We start from the raw sequence: 17,974 nt of genomic DNA, 5'->3' as shown, positions 1-17,974 counted from the left end.
CTCCCCCCCCCCCCCTCCACCACTCATGCTCATGCTCTCTCAAAAATAAACCTTTTTTAAAAAAAGAAAAAGTAAATCAATAATCAAAGTTTCCACCTTAGGAAGTTAAAAAAGAAGAGCAAATTAAATCCAAAGTAAGCAGAAGAAAATAAAAATTAGAGCAGACACCAATAAAATACAAAACAGGCAATCAATAAAAAAAAATCAACAAAGCCCAAAGTAGTTCTTTGAAAAAATCAGTAAAATTGGTAAGCTCTACCCAGGCTAAGTAAGAAAAGAGAGAGAGGGGACACAAACTACAAATATCAGAAATGAAAGAGGGGACATCACTACAAATCCCACAGACACTTAAAAGATAAAAAATAATACCATGTACAGCTCTATTCCTTCAAATTTGATAGCCTGGATAAAATGGACCAATTCCTTGAGAGACACAATTTTCCAAAACTCACACATACACAAAAATAATATGAATAGGTTGGTGTGGGGAATAAGCTTAGGAATTCCCTGAGCTTGCACTGATGGGTTAACAAGGCATAAAGAATTAGAAAGCCATAGGATGAACACACCCAAGTTGGGTAAACAAGATGAGGTAAATAAGATTAGGTAAAGGGGACAAAGGCCCCCAGTATAGGACAAAGGTATAGGACAATAGCAGAAAGTTGCTTTCACAGGAAGGAAGAACCAAATTAGATAAACAGGTAAATAGGGCTATAGACCACAGCTGGGAGCTGGGTGAAGTTGCCCAGAGTGGAGCTAATTAGCAAAAGAAAGATGCCTTGTTGACCCTGAGGTAGCATGCTCTGTCTTTCTTGTTCCCTAAGCCAGTTTAGGTAAACAGAGGTGGGGCCTCATGTCTGCTGTAAACAACCATCTGCCCAGCACCAGGATTTTGTTTTGTATTGACCCAGACCCCTAACTCCGCATATCTTCAAAACCCCCTTTACCCCATGCCCATGAGTTAGTGTTCACAGTTTCATTGTCTCTTTGTGCATGTCCATCATGCTTGTAAGCCTTCTGATCTTAATAAAAATGGAGCAAGGACGCTTATTCGGGGCTTTTATCTCCTCCAGAACATTAGCCTCTCTCACATTTTCAATACTGTGTCCCGCTCTCTTGCTGGACAAGAGAGAACTTCAGGTTGGTGTCTATAAAGAAATGTAGTAAAAATAATGACCTACCAAACTGGAAAGTAGTAGATCCAGAAAATTCACTAGGGAATTCAACCAAATAGTTAAGGAAGAATTATGCCAATTTCCTACAGTCTCAGTCAGAGGACAGAAGTAGAGGGAATACTTCCTAACTCAAGTCAGTGAGGCCAGTACTACCCTAATACCAAAACCAGACAAACACATTACAATAAAAGAGAACCACAGACTAATATCTCTCATAAACATAGATGCAAACGTCCTCAACAAAACAATAGCAAATCAAATTCAACAATGTATAGAAAGAATTATACACCATAACCAATTGGGATTTATTCCAGGTATACAAGACTGGTTCAATGTTCAAAATTAATTAAATAATCCATCACATCAATAGGCTACAGAAGAAAAATTATTTGATCACAATCAGTAGATGCATAAGAAGCATTTGACAAAATCTGGAATTACAATGTGTCAATGTAGGATTATTAATTTTAACAAATGTTCTAGTACTGTCAGAGATGGTGATAATGCAAAGGTGAGGCTATGTGGGGGCAGGGGATATATAGGAAATCTCTACACTTTCCTTTTAATTCTGCTATGAACTTAAAACTGCAGTGAACGAAATAGCCTTAAAAAACTCAAACAAAACAAAAGTGACACTCAGTTGTAATTTCACCTCATAAGCAGAACAACTGCTAATGTTTGCCAGGTAATTATTCAGACTTTCTTTTCTGTATGTGTACATGTACACACACACACACACACACACACACACACACACACACAGACACCCAATTAAAATGGGAATATGTTATGCATGGTTTTTCGCTACTTGCTTTTTTATTCAAAACTATTGTAGTCACAAATAATACAAATCTGTACCTTATTTTTTAATGATTGCATATTTTCCATATGTGGGGAATGTACCACAATCTGTTTTAACCATCTACTAAAAGATACACTGCATCCATGTATGTATATGTGCATATCAGTATGCATATGTATATATTTGTCTGATTATATTATAAATTCCTAAAAATGAGATTAATGGGTGAAAGGCAATGTCCATGTACCATTTTGATGCATAGTGCCAAATTTCCTACTAAAAAGTTGTATCAATTTATACACCTAACACTATTAACAAGAGTATTCACTTTTCCAACACTAGACACTGTCAATCTTTTTAATCTTTGCCAGTCTTTTAGGCAAAGAAGAGATATCTCTTCTCCAGAGAATGCTTGTTTATTATTATTTTTAAATGCCAGTATAATTAACATACAGTGTTATGTTAGTTTCAGGTGTACAATATAGTGATTCAACAATCCTATATATTATTCAGTGCTCATCACAATAAGCATATGCTTTAGTGTTTATTTATTTGTGAGAGACAGAGAGACAGAGAGCAAGCAGGTGAGGAGCTAAAAGAGAGGGAGACACAGAATCTGAAGCAGGGTCTAGGACTGAGCTATCAGCACAGAGCCCAATGCAGGGCTTGAACTCCCAAACCATGAGATCATGACTTGAGCTGAAGTCTGATGCCTAATCAACTGAGCCACCCAGGAGCCCATGATAAGTGTACTCTTAATCCCCATCACCTATTTCACCCATCTCCCACACCACCTCCCCTCTGGTAACCACAATTTTTTCTCTGTATTCAAGAGTCTGGTTTTTTGTCTCTTTTTTCTTTGCTCATTTGTTTTATTAAAATGCCATATGAGTGAAATCATATGGTAATTTGTCTTTCTTTGACTTCTTTAACTTAGCATTATACTCTCTAGATATATCCATGTTGTTGCAAATGGAAAGACTTAATTCTTTCTTATGGCTGAGTAACATTCTATTGTATATATGTACCATACCTTCTTTATCCATTCATCAATCAGTGGACACTTGGGCTGCTTCCAGATCTTGGCTATTGTAAATAGAGCTGCAATAAACATAGTAGTACATTTTGAATTGGTGTTTTTGTTTTCTTTGGGTGAACACCCAGTACTGGAATTACTGGTGGTAATTATGGTACTTCTATTCTTAATTTTTTTTAGAAAAAAGTTTTAAATTTACTTTTTAGTAATCATTACACCCAACATGAGGCTAGAACTCACAACCCCGAGATCGAGTTACACATTACTTCAACTGAGTCATCCAGGCATCCGTCTATTTTTAATTTTTTGAGGAACCTCCATACTGTTTTCCAGAGTGGCTGCACCAGTTTGCATTGCCACCAACAGTGCAAGAGGGTTTCTTTTTCTCTACATCCTCTACAACACTTGTTCTTGTGTTGTTGATTTTAGCCATTCCAACAGGTGTGAGGTTATACCACATTGTGTTTTTGATTGGCATTTCTCTGATGGTGAATGATGTTGAGCACCTTTTCATGTGAATGTTGGCTATCTGTAGGTCTTCTTTGGAGAAATATTTGTCATGTTCTCTCCCCATTTTTAATTGGATTATTTGTTTTTTTGTGTGTTGAGTTGCATAAGTTCTTTATATATTTTGGATACTAACTCTGTATCAGATATATCATTTGCAAATAGCTTCTCCCATTCTGTAGGTTGCCTTTTAGTTTTGTTCATTATTTCCTTTGCTGTGCTGAAACTTTTTATTTTATTTTATTTTTAATATTTATTTTTGAGAGAGACACAGAGTATGAGTGGTGGAGGGGCAGAGAGAGAGGGAGACACAGAATCCAAAGCACGCTCCAGGCTCTGGTCAGCACAGAGCCCGATGCGGGGCTTCAATCCATGAACTGTGAGATCATGACCCTAGCCAAAGTCAGATGCTTAACTGACTGAGCCACCCAGGCACCCCCTGAAGCTTTTTATTTTGATGAAGTCACAATAGTTTATTTTTGCTTTTGTTTCCCTTACCTCAGGAGACATAACTAGTAAAAAGTTGCTACAGCCCATGTCAAAGAAGTTACTGCCTATATTCTCTTCTAGGATTTTTGTGGTTTCAGGTCTCACATTTAGGTAATTAATCTAATTTGAATTTATTTTTGTGTATAGTATAAGAAAGTGGTTCAGTTTCATTCTTTTGCATCTTGCTATCCAGTTCTCCCAACATGATTTGTTGAAAAGACATTCTTTTTCCCATTGGATATTCTTTCCTGCTTTGTCAAAGATTAACTGACCACATCACTGTGGGTTTATTTCTAGGTTTTCTATTCTATTCTATTGATCTATGTGTGTTTTTATGCCAGTACCATACTCTTTTGATTACTACAGCTTTAGGGCTCGCTTCAGCAGCACATATACTAAAAATGATTACTACAGCTTTGTAATGTAACTTGAAGCCCAGAATCATGATGCCTCCAGCTTTGTTTTTCATTTTTAAGATTACTTTGGCTATTCAGGGTCATTTGTGGTTCTACACAGATTTTAGGAGTGTTTGTTCTAGCTCTGTGAAAAATGCTTTTGGTATTTTAATAAGGATTGCATTAGAAGTGTAGATTGCTCTGGATAGTATGGACATCTTAACCATATTTTTTCTTTCAATCCATGAGCATGGAATGTTGTTCCATTTCTTTGTGTCATCTTCAATTTCTTTCATAAGTGTTTTATAGTTTTCAGGTCTTTCACATCTTTGGTTAGGTTTATTCCTAGGTGTCTTATTGTTTTTGGTGCAATTATAAATGGGACTATTTTCTTAATTTCTCTTTCTACTGCTTCATTATTGGTGCATAGAAATACAACAGATTTCTGTATGGTGGTTTTGTATCCTGCAACTTTACTACATTTGTTTATCAGTTCTAGCAGTTTTTTAGTGGAGTCTTTAAAGGTTTTCTCTACATAGTATCGGGTCATCTGCAAATACAGAATATTTTACTTATTCCATGCTGATTTGGATGCCTTTTATTTCTTTTTGTTGTCTAATTGTTGTGTCTAGGACTTCTAGTACTATGTTGCATGGAAGTGGTGAGAGTTGACATCCCTATCTTGTTCCTGCCTGTGGAGGAAAAGCTCTTAGTTTTTCCCCATTTAGGATGATATTAGCTGTGCGTTTTTCATAGATGGCTTTTATTATGGTGAGGTATTTCCCTCTAAACCTACTTTGTTGAGAGTTTTTATCGTGAATGGATGTTGTACTTTGTCAAATGCTTTTCCTATATCTATTGAAAGGATCATATGGTTTTTATCCTTTCTTTTATTAATGTGATGTATCACATTGATTTGTGAATATTGAACCATGCTTGCAACCCAGGAATAAATCCCACTTAATCATGGTAAATGATTCTTTTAATATACTGTTGGATTCTGCTTGCTAGTATTTTATTAACAATTTTTACATCTATGCTCATCAAGGATATTGGCCTATAGTTCCCTTTTTTAGTGTATCTCTATCTGGTTTTGGTATCAGAGTAATGCTGGCCTCACAGAATGAATTTGGAAGTTTTCCTTCCATTTTTAAATTTTTTTGAAATAGTTTGAGAAAAATAGGTATTAACTCTTCTTTAAATGTTTGGTAGAATTCACCTATGAAGTGATCTGTTCCTGGACTTCTGTTTGTTGCAAATTTTTTTTAAAGTAATTTATTTCTAAAAGCACTTTCTTAGCAGAAAAATGGGGGAGGGATCATTTATGTAACTAAGCTTATAAAAAATTATTAGGATCATTCTATTAGAAGAAACAAGCTACCTTCTTATAGACACAAATATATCCCTTTTTATGACTAAAATATTTGATATAATTTTGATTCGTGGCATGTCAATGTACTAGGAATGTAAAATGTACTCCTCAGTCTTTGTCATAAATATTCAGAGTCATAAATATTACCCATAACTTTGTCATAAATATTCATAAAAATAAGTATCATCTTGTATTGCTATATTTCAGAAAAATATTGAAAGAACATGAATTTGTGACCTACAAAAGTTTAGTATTTTCTTATGGAGAATTAAAAAGAGAATGTATTTTCTAACCCAGAAGAACAGGTTTAGCACAGTGCCCAGCATATATCTGATGATCAATCATTATGTGTTAAATGAGTAATGTCTTAAGAGAGTCTAAACAAGAAAAAAAATGTGGTTTAGAAAATCATCATGGATGAGGCTAGCCTGAAAGACTTAAACACAATAGTTATTAAGCAGTCGTTATGGTGAAGAGGGCCAAGGATATGCTTTGAAACCAGTTAAACTGGCTTTGTTTCTTGGAGATGTCCCTATCCAATGTATTACATTTGCAAATCATGAAAAATCTTCAAGCTTGAGTTTTTTCATCTGTAAAATAGGGATAACATTTCCCTTGCACAGTATTGGTAAGGATTACATGGCAAATGCTCCAAAAAACTAGTTCTAAGTATTTCATGGGCATTAGATAACTATTGCCTTTGCTTTTATTACTTTTTTAAAAATTTAAATCCAAGTTAGTTAGCATATAGTGTAATAATTTCAGGAACAGAATTTAGTAATTCATCATGTTGGGAGTTTTCTGATTACTGATTCAATTTCATTGCTGGTTATTGGTCTGTTCAAGTTTTATATTTCTTCCTATTTCCATTTTGGTAATTTATATGTTTCTAGGAATTTATCCATTTCTTTTAGGTTGTCCAGTTTTTTGGCATATAATTTTTCATAATATTCCCTTATAATTGCTTGTATTTCTGTGGTGTTGGTTGTTATTTCTCTCATTTATGATTTTATTAATTTGGGTCCTTTCTCTTTTCTTTTTGTTAAGTCTGGCTAGAGGTTTATCAATTCTGTTAATTTTTTCAAAGAACCAGCTGCTGGTTTCATTGATTACTTCTGGTTGTCTGTCTTTCTTTTTCTTTCTTTCTTTCTTTCTTTCTTTCTTTCTTTCTTTCTTTCTTTTTCTTTCTTTCTTTCATTTCTGTATCATTTATGTCTTCTCTAATGTTTATAATCTTTATTATTTCCTTCCTTCTTCTGGCTTTAGACTTCATTTGTTGTTCTTTTTCTAGCTCCTTTAAGTGTAACGTTAGGTTGTTTGAAATGTTTCTTGCTTCTTAAGGTTGGCCTGTATTGGGATATACTTCCCTTTTAGGATCACTTTTGCTGCATCACCAAATTTTGATTGTTGTATTTTCATTCTTATTTGTTTACATGTATTTTTAAAATTTCTTTTTTTATTTCCTGATTGACCCATTCCTTGTTTAGTAGCACAATGTTTAACCTCTATGTATTTGTGGCCTTTCCAGATTTTTTCTTGTGGTTGACTTCTAGTTTCATAATGTTGTGGTCACAAAAGGTGCATAGCATGACTTCAATCATTTTGTATTTATTGAGGTCTGTTTTGTGGCCTAATATGTGACCTATTTTGGAGAATCTTTCAGTCACACTTGGAACAATGCATGTTCTGTTTTAGAATGGAATGTTCTATCTGGTCCAGTGTATCATTCAAAGACATTGTTTCCTTGCTTATTTTCTGTTTACATGATATGTCCATTGATGTAAGTGAGGTGTAAAAGACACATATTGTTATTGTATCATTAATGGTTAGTTCATCCATGTTACTGTTTTATATATTTGGGGTGCATAAATATTTACAATTGCTACATCTTCTTGTTGGATTGTCCCCTTTATTATTATATAGTACCTTCTTTGCCTCCTGTTACAGTCTTTGTTTAAAGTCTAGTTTGTCTGATATAAGTATTGCTACTCTGGCTTTCTTTTGACATCCATTTGCATGATAAATGTTTCTTCATCCCATCACTTTCCAACTGCAGGTGTCTTTAGGTCTAAAATGAGTCTCTGGTAGGCATATAGAGAATCATATAGATGATTCTTGTTTTTTTAATCCACTCTGTCACCCTATGTCTTTTGATTGGAGCACTGAGTCCATTTATATCCAAAGTAATTATTGATAGATATGTACTTATTGACATTTTATTACTTGTGGTTATTTCTGGAGATTCTCTCTTACTCTTTGTCTTTCATGTTTTGCTGATATTTTTAGCAGTATATTTGGATTTCTCTTTATTCTTTGTATGTTTATTAGTGATTGTTGATAAATGGTTACCAGTTGGTTTATATATAACCTCTTCTGCAAATAACAGTCTATATTAAGTTGATGGTCATTCAGTTTGAACCCATTATTTTCTCCTCTCCTCCCCACGTTTTAGGTATATGTTATTATATTCTATATCTTTGTGTGGGGGGGGGGGGTGGGGGGGTGAGCGAGAGAGAGAGACAGAGAGAGAGAGACAGAGAGAGACAGTTCCTTTACTCATTTTTACAGAAATATAAATTGTTGCTGCTTTTATGTTTCTTGCCTTTATACTGTCACTTTTGGTGTCTTTTTTCCACTCAAAGAGTCCCCTTAAATATTTCTTGCAGTGCTGGTTCAGTGGTCACAAGCTCCCTTAGTTTTCATTTGTCTGGGAAACTCTTTCTCTCTCCTTATGTTCTGAATGATAGCTTTGCTGGAGACAGTATTGGTGGCTGCAAATTTTTCCCATTCAGCACTTTGAATATATCATGCCACTTCCCCCTGGCTTGCCAAGTTTCTGTTGAAAAATATCCAGCTAGCCTTATGGGTTTTCCCTTGTAAGTTAATGACTTCTTCTGTCTTGCTGCTTTTAAGATTTTTTTCTTTACCAGTATATTTTGCAAATTTAATTACAATATGTCTTGGTGTGTGCCTGCTTTTGTTGATGGTAATGGGAGTTCTCTGTGCCTCTTGGATCTGGATGTCTGTTTCCTTCCTCAGATTATGGAAGTTTTCAGTAATTCTTTCTTCAAATAAATTTTCTGCCTCCTTTTCTTTCTCTTCTTCTGGGACTCTTATCATACAAATGTTATTATATTTGACGGAGTCACTGAGTTCTCTAAGTCTATTCTCCTACTGCATAATTCTTTTTTCTCTCTTTTGTCAAACTTCATTGCTTTCAATTACTTCATCTTCTAAGTTATTAATTCATTCCTCTGCTTCTTCCAGCCTGCTGTTCATTGCAACAAGGGTGTTTCTAATCTCATTTATTACATTCTTTAGCTTGGATTCTTTTTTAAGTCTTTTATCTCTGTGGTAAGGGTCTCACTGATGTCTTCTTTTCTAAAGCACAGTGAGTATCCTTATGATCATTGCTTTAAATCGTCCATCAGGCATGTTACTTATATCTGTTTTGCTTAGATATGTGGCCATAGTCTTATCCTGTTCTTTCATTTGGGATAAATTCCTCTTTGTATTTTGTCTAAGTCTCTGCCTTCTTCTCAGTATTAGAAAAGCCAGTTATGTTTCCTGATCTTGAAAGTAATAACCTTATGAAGAAGAGGTCATATAATGCCCACGGCCTGGCACTTTCAGGGAGTGTCTCCAGTGTGTGCTGTGTGTGCTCTGCTATTGTGTTCTGGCTGTTCCATCCTTTAGGCCAGTCATTTGCCTGCTGTGGGTAGTGTTTGTTCCCTGGCCTGAATGTGGTGAGTTTTAGCTAGGGGCGCTCTGGTCTGCTTGTGAAATGAGACCTGTCACCACGTCCAACAGAACTGAGGCCCTGCAAGACCACCACACTGGGACTGAGGTAAGTGTGACTGAGAAGGGCAGTTCCACTGGAGTGTGGGGGTTGGGAGAGGCAGGGCCTTAGTGTAATCAAGTTAGGCATCCAGTGTCAGTGCTGCACTGCTTTCTGCAGTTGGCTCTGTGTTTATGCTGAGGGGCAGGGGAGGGAGATGGTGAAGGCCAGCTCCTTTGTTCCTGGAGAAGTGTCTTCATGAATGCTGCCTCTTAGGAACACACTCTGGGGAGAGCAAATAATCTCCCCAGTGTGTGCTCCAAGTGCTCTTCAGATCACTGTTTCCATGCTGTCTGTCCTCAGGTTGTCTGCCTGCATTCTCTTCAGAGGCAGGGCAGTGCTCTCAGTGTTCTGTCCCAGCCAAGTCCACTGAACTTTACAACTCTAGGCTTTAAGCTCTGCTGGTTGCAAGAACTCATTAAAATTCAGCCCCTCTCATCTTCCAAGCCAATAGCTTTGGGAAAACATTCTCCTTGAGCATTACCCTATGTGATCTTCTCTGTCTCACCCTGTCCACAACCATGGCCCCTGCCCCTCCACAGCAGCTGTGATCTGTTTCCCTCCTAAACCATTCCCTGCACTTCTTACCTTCTTCAATGTGGCCTCTTCTCTCCCTTTAATTGTAAATTTTTTTCTGTCAGTCTTCAGGTTGATTTCTAGTGTACTTTGGATGATCTCATATCTAGTTATCTAGTTGTGTTTATAGGACAAGGTGAGCCTAGGTCCTCCTACTGTGCTATTTTCCTACTCCGTGTTACCTACTTTAAACTTTTCTTGCCTATATTCTCTGCTTTGCCATTTTTTTCCTAAGGGATGTTAGTCTTTTCTTATTGACATATTAGAACTTTTGTATATTCGGAATATTGATTCTTTGTCTTATGTAATACAAAATGATCTCATTTAAATACAGTTTTCATAAAGTTGGTCTATAACTTTAATTTTTCTCTTCCTACTAGATTTGTGCAATTCTGGCACATTAAATACAGACTCTGTAAAATACCTGTTGCTTTTTGCCCTGCACATATTTTCTTTATGTGTATAGTGTTGTATTCTACATCTTTAAGTTGCTTACATCCTGAGGTGCTTCTCAATGATGAGAAGGAATTTATGAACTTAGACTTCTTGGTGAAAAGAGAACAACTTCCAGTTTTATAACTATCTGAAAAAAAAATGTCTATTCTCCACCTGTGCTCAAGGCTCTACCCTGTAATCACAAGATTAGTCTTTCTGGCATAGGCAGCCTCAAGTCAGAGTCATCTTGTTAGTGTAAATTCAGTTATAGTCTTGAGGGGCTCATCATGAACAGTAAAGATATTTCTAACCTTAGGGAAATTCCAAAGATTTAGAGGTTACCTCTCACTAACTAGAGAGAAAGACCAGCCACTTTTTTTTTATACAACAATGACACAGTTTCTAGCGTACTACACCCCTCTCACTTCAGAAACAAAATGACCTGACTCAGTTGAACACCTACCTTTTAAAAGAATGATTAAGAAGTAAGTCTTATGGGAAAATATGAGTGTGGGTCTGTACTTCAAATCGAGCTTTGGTATAGAATAGATTCATAGTCTTAGCTTTATGTATGAGGCTTCCTGCTGGTTGATCCTCCCAAGCACATATTCTGAAATCTCATCAAACTGTTAATTTCCTTCCTGTGAACCCTCCCCCCCCCCCTTCTTGTTAACCGGCCCCTGGGCATTTTCCAATGGAAAATGGAGTTGTTGGCTTTCCCTGGCTCCTGTTTATAGTCCAGTGAATTGGAAGACAAATCAAGTAATTACCATTTTCCATACTGATAGAATACAGGTGGAGGATTAAAAGCAGAAGAATGTCAAGTGGTCCATTAGGGTCCACTGGGATCAGTGGATAGGGGGAAAAAAACTGAAAATGAGAAAGTTGCAGAGACCAAAACAGCTGAAGACACAACATTAAATAGAAGCTGTCTTAATGAGAATGTGTCAACTCAGCCAACAAGATGTCAGCAGATGGGATGCACCTGTCCCTAGAGAGCCTCACAAAGCAAAATCAAGCACCAGAGCCCAAAATTAAAACAGGAAAACCAAATCAGACTTCTCAGATATACTTCAACAAATAGTCTTGGCTCACAAACAACAACAGGTGTTGCTCAGGTGGGGTGTACTTAACATTTCCTCACACCTCTACATTCTGGGGAGGAGCCTCAGAAGAATTTGGAGCTTCAGGGAATTTTAGACTCTGCTTCTTTGGTCATTCTTGGAGTGATTGATTTTCACCATCAACACTCACTCATTTGTTTAAATTAAGTCAGATTGCTTTGATGGTAAAGAACAGCTGGACTTAGAATGGCCCAAGTCTCTTGAGTCTGCTTTGCAAGAGGATAATTTTAACTCAGGTGATGAATTCACTAGAATTTTTGGAAGATGAAGAGAGGAAACCTGGTAGAGTCTTTTTCCTAGGTGTTGTTAAAGGCAGATCTCTTCCTGGAGCTCTTAGAACAAATTAGTTAGGAGATGGGTTCACTGGTATTTCATATCAACCATGTTAATTTTACTGAAGCCCCAGTACATTGTGCAAATGTTGACTAAGCTTTTGCTATATAGGGAAGGAAGCTAGAGGAGGAAAGCTGGTGAAGAAAAAGTTTCAACTTGAGGTTAATAACCTGATCATTCAGAACTCTCCAAAGTATGTCTGTATAAATTATCTACTTGCATCAAGGAATTGCCTTTTGGAGGATTCCATGATGTGAGTAATGGCCTCCCTCTCCACAACCCTCTTGCAGAAGTGCTGCTCCTGGGACTGTGTGCAGATACAAGGGAAAGGTTATACCAGAAATATTCCATTTATGTTTCTATTTTTTTTTAATGTTTATTTATTTTTGAGATAGAGACAGAGCATGAATGGGGGAGGGGCAGAGAGAGAGGGAGACACAGAATCAGAAGCAGGCTCCAGGCTCTTAGCCATCAGCCCAGAGCCCAACGTGGGGCTCGAACTCACAGACCGTGAGATCGTGACCTGAGCTGAAGTCGGACGCCCAACCGACTGAGCCACCCAGGCACCCCTCCATTTATGTTTCTAAAGAAAGACATTCCAGGGACAGGTTTATGGTTTCTGAGTTGCTGCTCATCAAGACAGAAGCCAACAGTGACTTAAGGAGAGAAGCTGAAACAATAAGCAATAGCCAAAATCAGAGCAAAGGGTGGGGCAGTCTTCCCACCCAAATTTGTAACTCCTTTCACTCCAACTATTATCTCTGTAGCTTCAACAAAAGCTTTCCTTTGCCCACCACTACCCCATGTCCATATTCCCCACCCTTCAAGTATGTGGAACCTCTTGTAAACCCTGGGATCTTGACAGTCCCGAGAGGTTTCAAAATTACTGTTGGAAGAGGCATTCTGTTCCTTGGCTTTTCAAGTTGCTAAGTTACAAAGATCAATGCTGTGAAGAAATGAAAAAAAAAAAAAATAGGTGGAGGTGGTAGACTGGCCTTCAGTCTATGTTGATATCCCCAGGGGGTCCCAGAAGCAGATTTGACAGCAAGTAATGGAAAGGATAAGAGGAACTTTTTGATATACTTAAGAGTGCCCTGGGTGGAGGGCCTCAGGTTTCCAAGCCAGACCAACCCCAGGAAAAGATGTGGAGGAACCAGCCAGACCTTAGTGGCTCCCACTTTTCTCCATGCTTGTTCCTTCTTTTTTTTTCCAAAAATTACTCCACTGGGGAATTGTGTGAGTGATGGTGGCTGCTGCACTACCTCTTCAGAAGAACTTGGGGGGCAATCCTTTAATAAAAAAAAAAAGGTACGTCTAGCCTTTGCATTTTTAGTTTTAGTAGGTGATGAGGACATATTTGAAACAGGCTATGGAGAACAGAGATATGTAACCATTTGTTCATTCAATGAATAATTTCTGAGTACCGATTACAGCCTGGACTCTGATAAGGACCGGATGGAGAGTCCTTTATGCCATTTGGGTCTTAAAACATCAGTGCTATGGCTGGTTTTGAGAGGCCTGAGAAAATTGAAACTTAAAAGCTTAAGTTATGGGAAACTGAAATCTAACCAAGCTTAACCAGCTTGTTCCGCTTCTGTACAATTGTTTGGCGCGCCCATGTATTCCTGATCAATCATTATTGCCTGGCACATCCGTATATTCTTGATCAACCATTGTTACTTGGCACATCCGTGTACTCCTGATCAATCATTGTTGCTTGGCACATCCGTGTATTCCTGATCAATCATTGTGATACCCGTACCCCCGGTTGTGGTCTGACCTAAAGGCAGGAACCAATCGAATACTGTTAAGTGTCCAACTTTAAAAACCAACCAATCGCAGCTCTGTAACTGTGGAAAATTCCTGATTTCCCCATGAATTGTTTGTACCTGTCTATAAAAGGGGTGTAAAAACCTCTCTCAGGGCCTCTTGGCGTCACTGGCAACGGGGGCGCAGGGGTCCAGGTTCGAACCTGCAATAAATGACCCTTGCTGCTTAGCTTTGACTCTGGACTCTGGTGGTTCGTTTTTGGGGGTCTCTTAGACTCTGGGCGTTTCAGTTTCCTCCTAAATAACTTAAAGGCAATATTCACCACTCCAAATGTAGATTTCTAGATCTCTTTCCTGATTTCCATACACATTCCTCCACTTGATTAATCAGTTCTACTCAGATGTCCTATGGGCACCTCAAATTCCACATGTTCAGAGTCAAGCTCAATGTCTTCCTTGGAAACTTGCTCCTCCTCCTCCTGTGTCCCATGTAGCATTGGACATCTTCTCCATCTACTTCCTTACTGAAGCCAACAAGCTGAGCATCATTCCTGAAGATCATTCCTTGCTTAATCTTTCAAACCAATCACCAAGTCCTGACTATTTTAACACCTACAGAAAAACAAGATTTGTCATGCGTTTGGGTCAAAATTGGCCAAAGGCTGGCTGGCTGGCTGGCTCTTTCTTTCTCTCTCTCTCTCTCTCTCTCTCTCTCTTTCTTTCAATGTTTATCTATTTATTTTGAGTGGGGAGGGGCAGAAAGAGAGGGAGAGAGAATCCCAAGCAGGCTCCATGCTGTCAGCACAGAGCCCCACTTGGGGCTCCATCTCACAAACCGTGAGATCATGAGCTGAGTCGAAATAAAGAGTCAAAAGTTCAGGGGCACCTGGGTGGCTCAGTAGGTTGAGCAGCCAACTCTTGATTTCATCTCAGGTTATGATCTCACTGTCGAGAGATTGAGCCCCTTACCAGGCTCTGCTCTGAGCATGAGGCCTGCTTGGGATTCTCTCTCTCTGCCCGTCCCCAGCTCCCATGCATTCTCTCTCTCAAAATAAATAAACATTAAAAAAAAAAAGTCAAAAGTCAGAAGCTTAACCAACTGAGCCACCCAGCTGCCCCAGGCATGCTTTAATTGCAAGCACTCTGCAGGGAGAAAACTAGACTAAGTAATCAGGTGCCTTCTATCTAATTCAGTACATCAAATGGATGAATTAATACAATTATTGAGTCCACTTATAACTTAAGCAGGTAAATTCACTTTCCCATAACAATCACATTTATGACTTAAGTAAACCATCTCTTAAATGAATATATTTTCTATCCTCTGAGGTTATCACAAGTCTTTAATATTACATTTCTAAAAGAATATACTACAAACCTTGTAAATAATTGTTTATCTTGGCAAACCCCTCTTTCTCACTGAAAATCCCAACCTTGGAGAGGAAAGGCATCATAAGTCAAGATGCAGAGGATGTGTATTTTAATCTTATTTGAGACCTTTTTCCTACCTAGATAATTTTTTCATCTTACTCCTATTGTTGCTAGAGTGCAAATATGGAATATTCTTTAAGTTAAAAGCAGAATTAAGTTTATTCTGCAAATTTAGAAGATAAAGAGTTTTCCACAAACACAAATAATACTGACACTTTACTGATTCCTCACCCAGATTTCTCATAAATTCACAGACATAAGTTCTAAATATTTATAGAAATTTCTCTGAGAGTGCCCTTCCCTTCCCCTTCTGCTTCCCAACTTGTCTTTGGTAAAGCCTTCCCCAGTTTCCAACCCAGAATTAATCTCCCTCTGTGCAGCTTCCAGAGAACTTTAGATTCCCACCACCATAATATTTAAAACATATTATGTATTTATTTGCTGATGAATGTCCCATCTAGATCGCAAGTTTCCTTAGATCAGGGTTCAAATTCTTTTACGTGCAGCAAGTACTTAATAAATGCCTGTTTAATGCAGAGATTAATTCCAGTATTATTTCATATGGTGAAAAGGAGCAATGAAAAAAGAAGATGTGGTATATATATGTATACCACATAAAGAAGATGTGGTATATATACCACATGGTGTATAGATATATAGATATATCGATATATATATAGATATAGATATATATAGATATATATACCACACACACATATATATATATACCACATGGTATGTGTGTGTGTGTGTGTGTGTATATATATATATATATATATATATATATATATATATATATATATACACACCACATCTTCTTTATCCATTCATCCATTGATGGACATTTGGGCTCTTTCCATACATTGGCTATTGTTGATAGTGCTGCTATAAACATGGGGGTGCATGTGTCCCTTCGAAACAGCACACCTGTATCCCGTGGATAAATGCCTAGTAGTGCAATTGCTGGGTCGTAGGGTAGTTCTATTTTTAGTCTTTTGAGGAACCTCCATACTGTTTTCCAGAGTGGCTGCACCAACTTGCATTCCCAAGAATATTCTTTTTTTTTAATGTTTATTTATTTTTGACAGGGCAGAGGCGGTGAGAGAAGAGAGAGAGGGAGACACAGAATCCAAAATAAGACCCAGGCACAGAGCCTAATATGAGGCTTGAACTCACAAACCAAGAGATCATGACCTGAACCAAAGTTGGATGTTTAACTGACTGAGCCACCCAGGCGCTCCAGTTCCGGGTAATCTGAGATTCACACACTGGCAGATCCAGTGTCTGGTGAGGCCCTACTTCCTGGTTCATAGACAAACATCTTCTTGCTATGTCCTCACATGGTGGAAGGGATAAGGGAGCTCTCTGGGGTCTCTTTTATAAGGGCACTAATCTCATTCATGAGAGCTCCACCCTCATGACATAAATCACTTCCCAAACTCAAGCTCACCATCTCCCAATGCAACACCTTGGAGATTAGGTTTCAACATACGAAATTTGGGGGTACACAAATATTCTGTCTATAGCACTTCTCTTTATAGGGCTTCTAATAAAATACCATGGTGACCTGAATTTTTTAATTTTACCTGAGGTTAATCAAAGTTTAAGACAGTATTTCCTAAAATTCTCTTTCATCTATCTTCTTGCTCACCATCTCCACTGTCATTGCCTGAGTTTAGACCTCATCAAAATTTGCCCAGAGGACTGACCAACAAATCCTAAGGGGTAACCCCTGTCCAGTCTGCTACCTTCCCAACGATTCCCTGTATTCAATGACATTTCTGATGTGTGCCAATATGCTTTTGTAATTCTTCTGCTTAAAACTAGTTGTGGGTTTCCTTTTGCTCACAGATTAAACCAAAACTCTTTAGAGTGGCACAAGAGACCCTGTGAAGAAATGAAGTGCACTTAAGTCCTTTGATATTGTGCTTTACAGTAAGAAATACATATTTGGTCTTTGTCCCCATTTGTGGCATAGAGCTCCTAAAACCCTTGGAATTTCCTAGTAAGAGGGTTAGAGTTGTCTTGATACCTCTAACAAATCCTTTTCAATCACACTTGAATTTATATTAATGAAGTGACTTTTGGAAAGCACAGAGGATGGGGGCTGATTTCCAGAGGAACCAATCAAACGATTAGACAGTTGGAACCTTCAGTGCCATTCCAACCTCCTGGGAGCGGAGAGGGGCTAAAGGTAAAATCAATCACCAATTGCCAGTGATTTAACCAACTGTGTCTGTGTAATGAAGACTCCGTAAAAGTCCAAAAAGGATGAGATTGAGAGCTTCCAGGTTCATGAACACATGGAAGTGTTAAGACAATAAATGGTGCACTCAGAGAGGGCACGGAAGCTCCTGCTCTTTTCCCATTCCTTGCCCTACACCTCTCTTCCTTTTGGCTCTTCCTAATATCCTTTTTATAATAAACTGTTAAACATAAGTAAACATTTCTCAGGGTTTGGTGATCCACTCTAGTAAATTACTCAAACCCGAGGAGAGAAATGTAGAAATCTCCAATCTATATAGCTCATCAGTTAGAAGCCCAGGTGACATTCTGGACTTGCAATTGGCATCTGAGGTTGGGGACAGTCTTGTAGGACTGAGCTCTTTACCTATAGGATTTGACACTATCTCCGGGTAGATAGTGTCAGAAATGATTTAATTGCTTGATGGTGTGGGCAAAGACACACATG

The sequence above is a fragment of the Acinonyx jubatus genome, chromosome A1 (assembly GCF_027475565.1).
Source record: "Acinonyx jubatus isolate Ajub_Pintada_27869175 chromosome A1, VMU_Ajub_asm_v1.0, whole genome shotgun sequence".
Taxonomy (NCBI): domain Eukaryota; kingdom Metazoa; phylum Chordata; class Mammalia; order Carnivora; family Felidae; genus Acinonyx; species Acinonyx jubatus.
The sequence above is the reverse complement of the archived record's forward strand: the minus strand, read 5'-3'. Positions refer to the sequence as shown.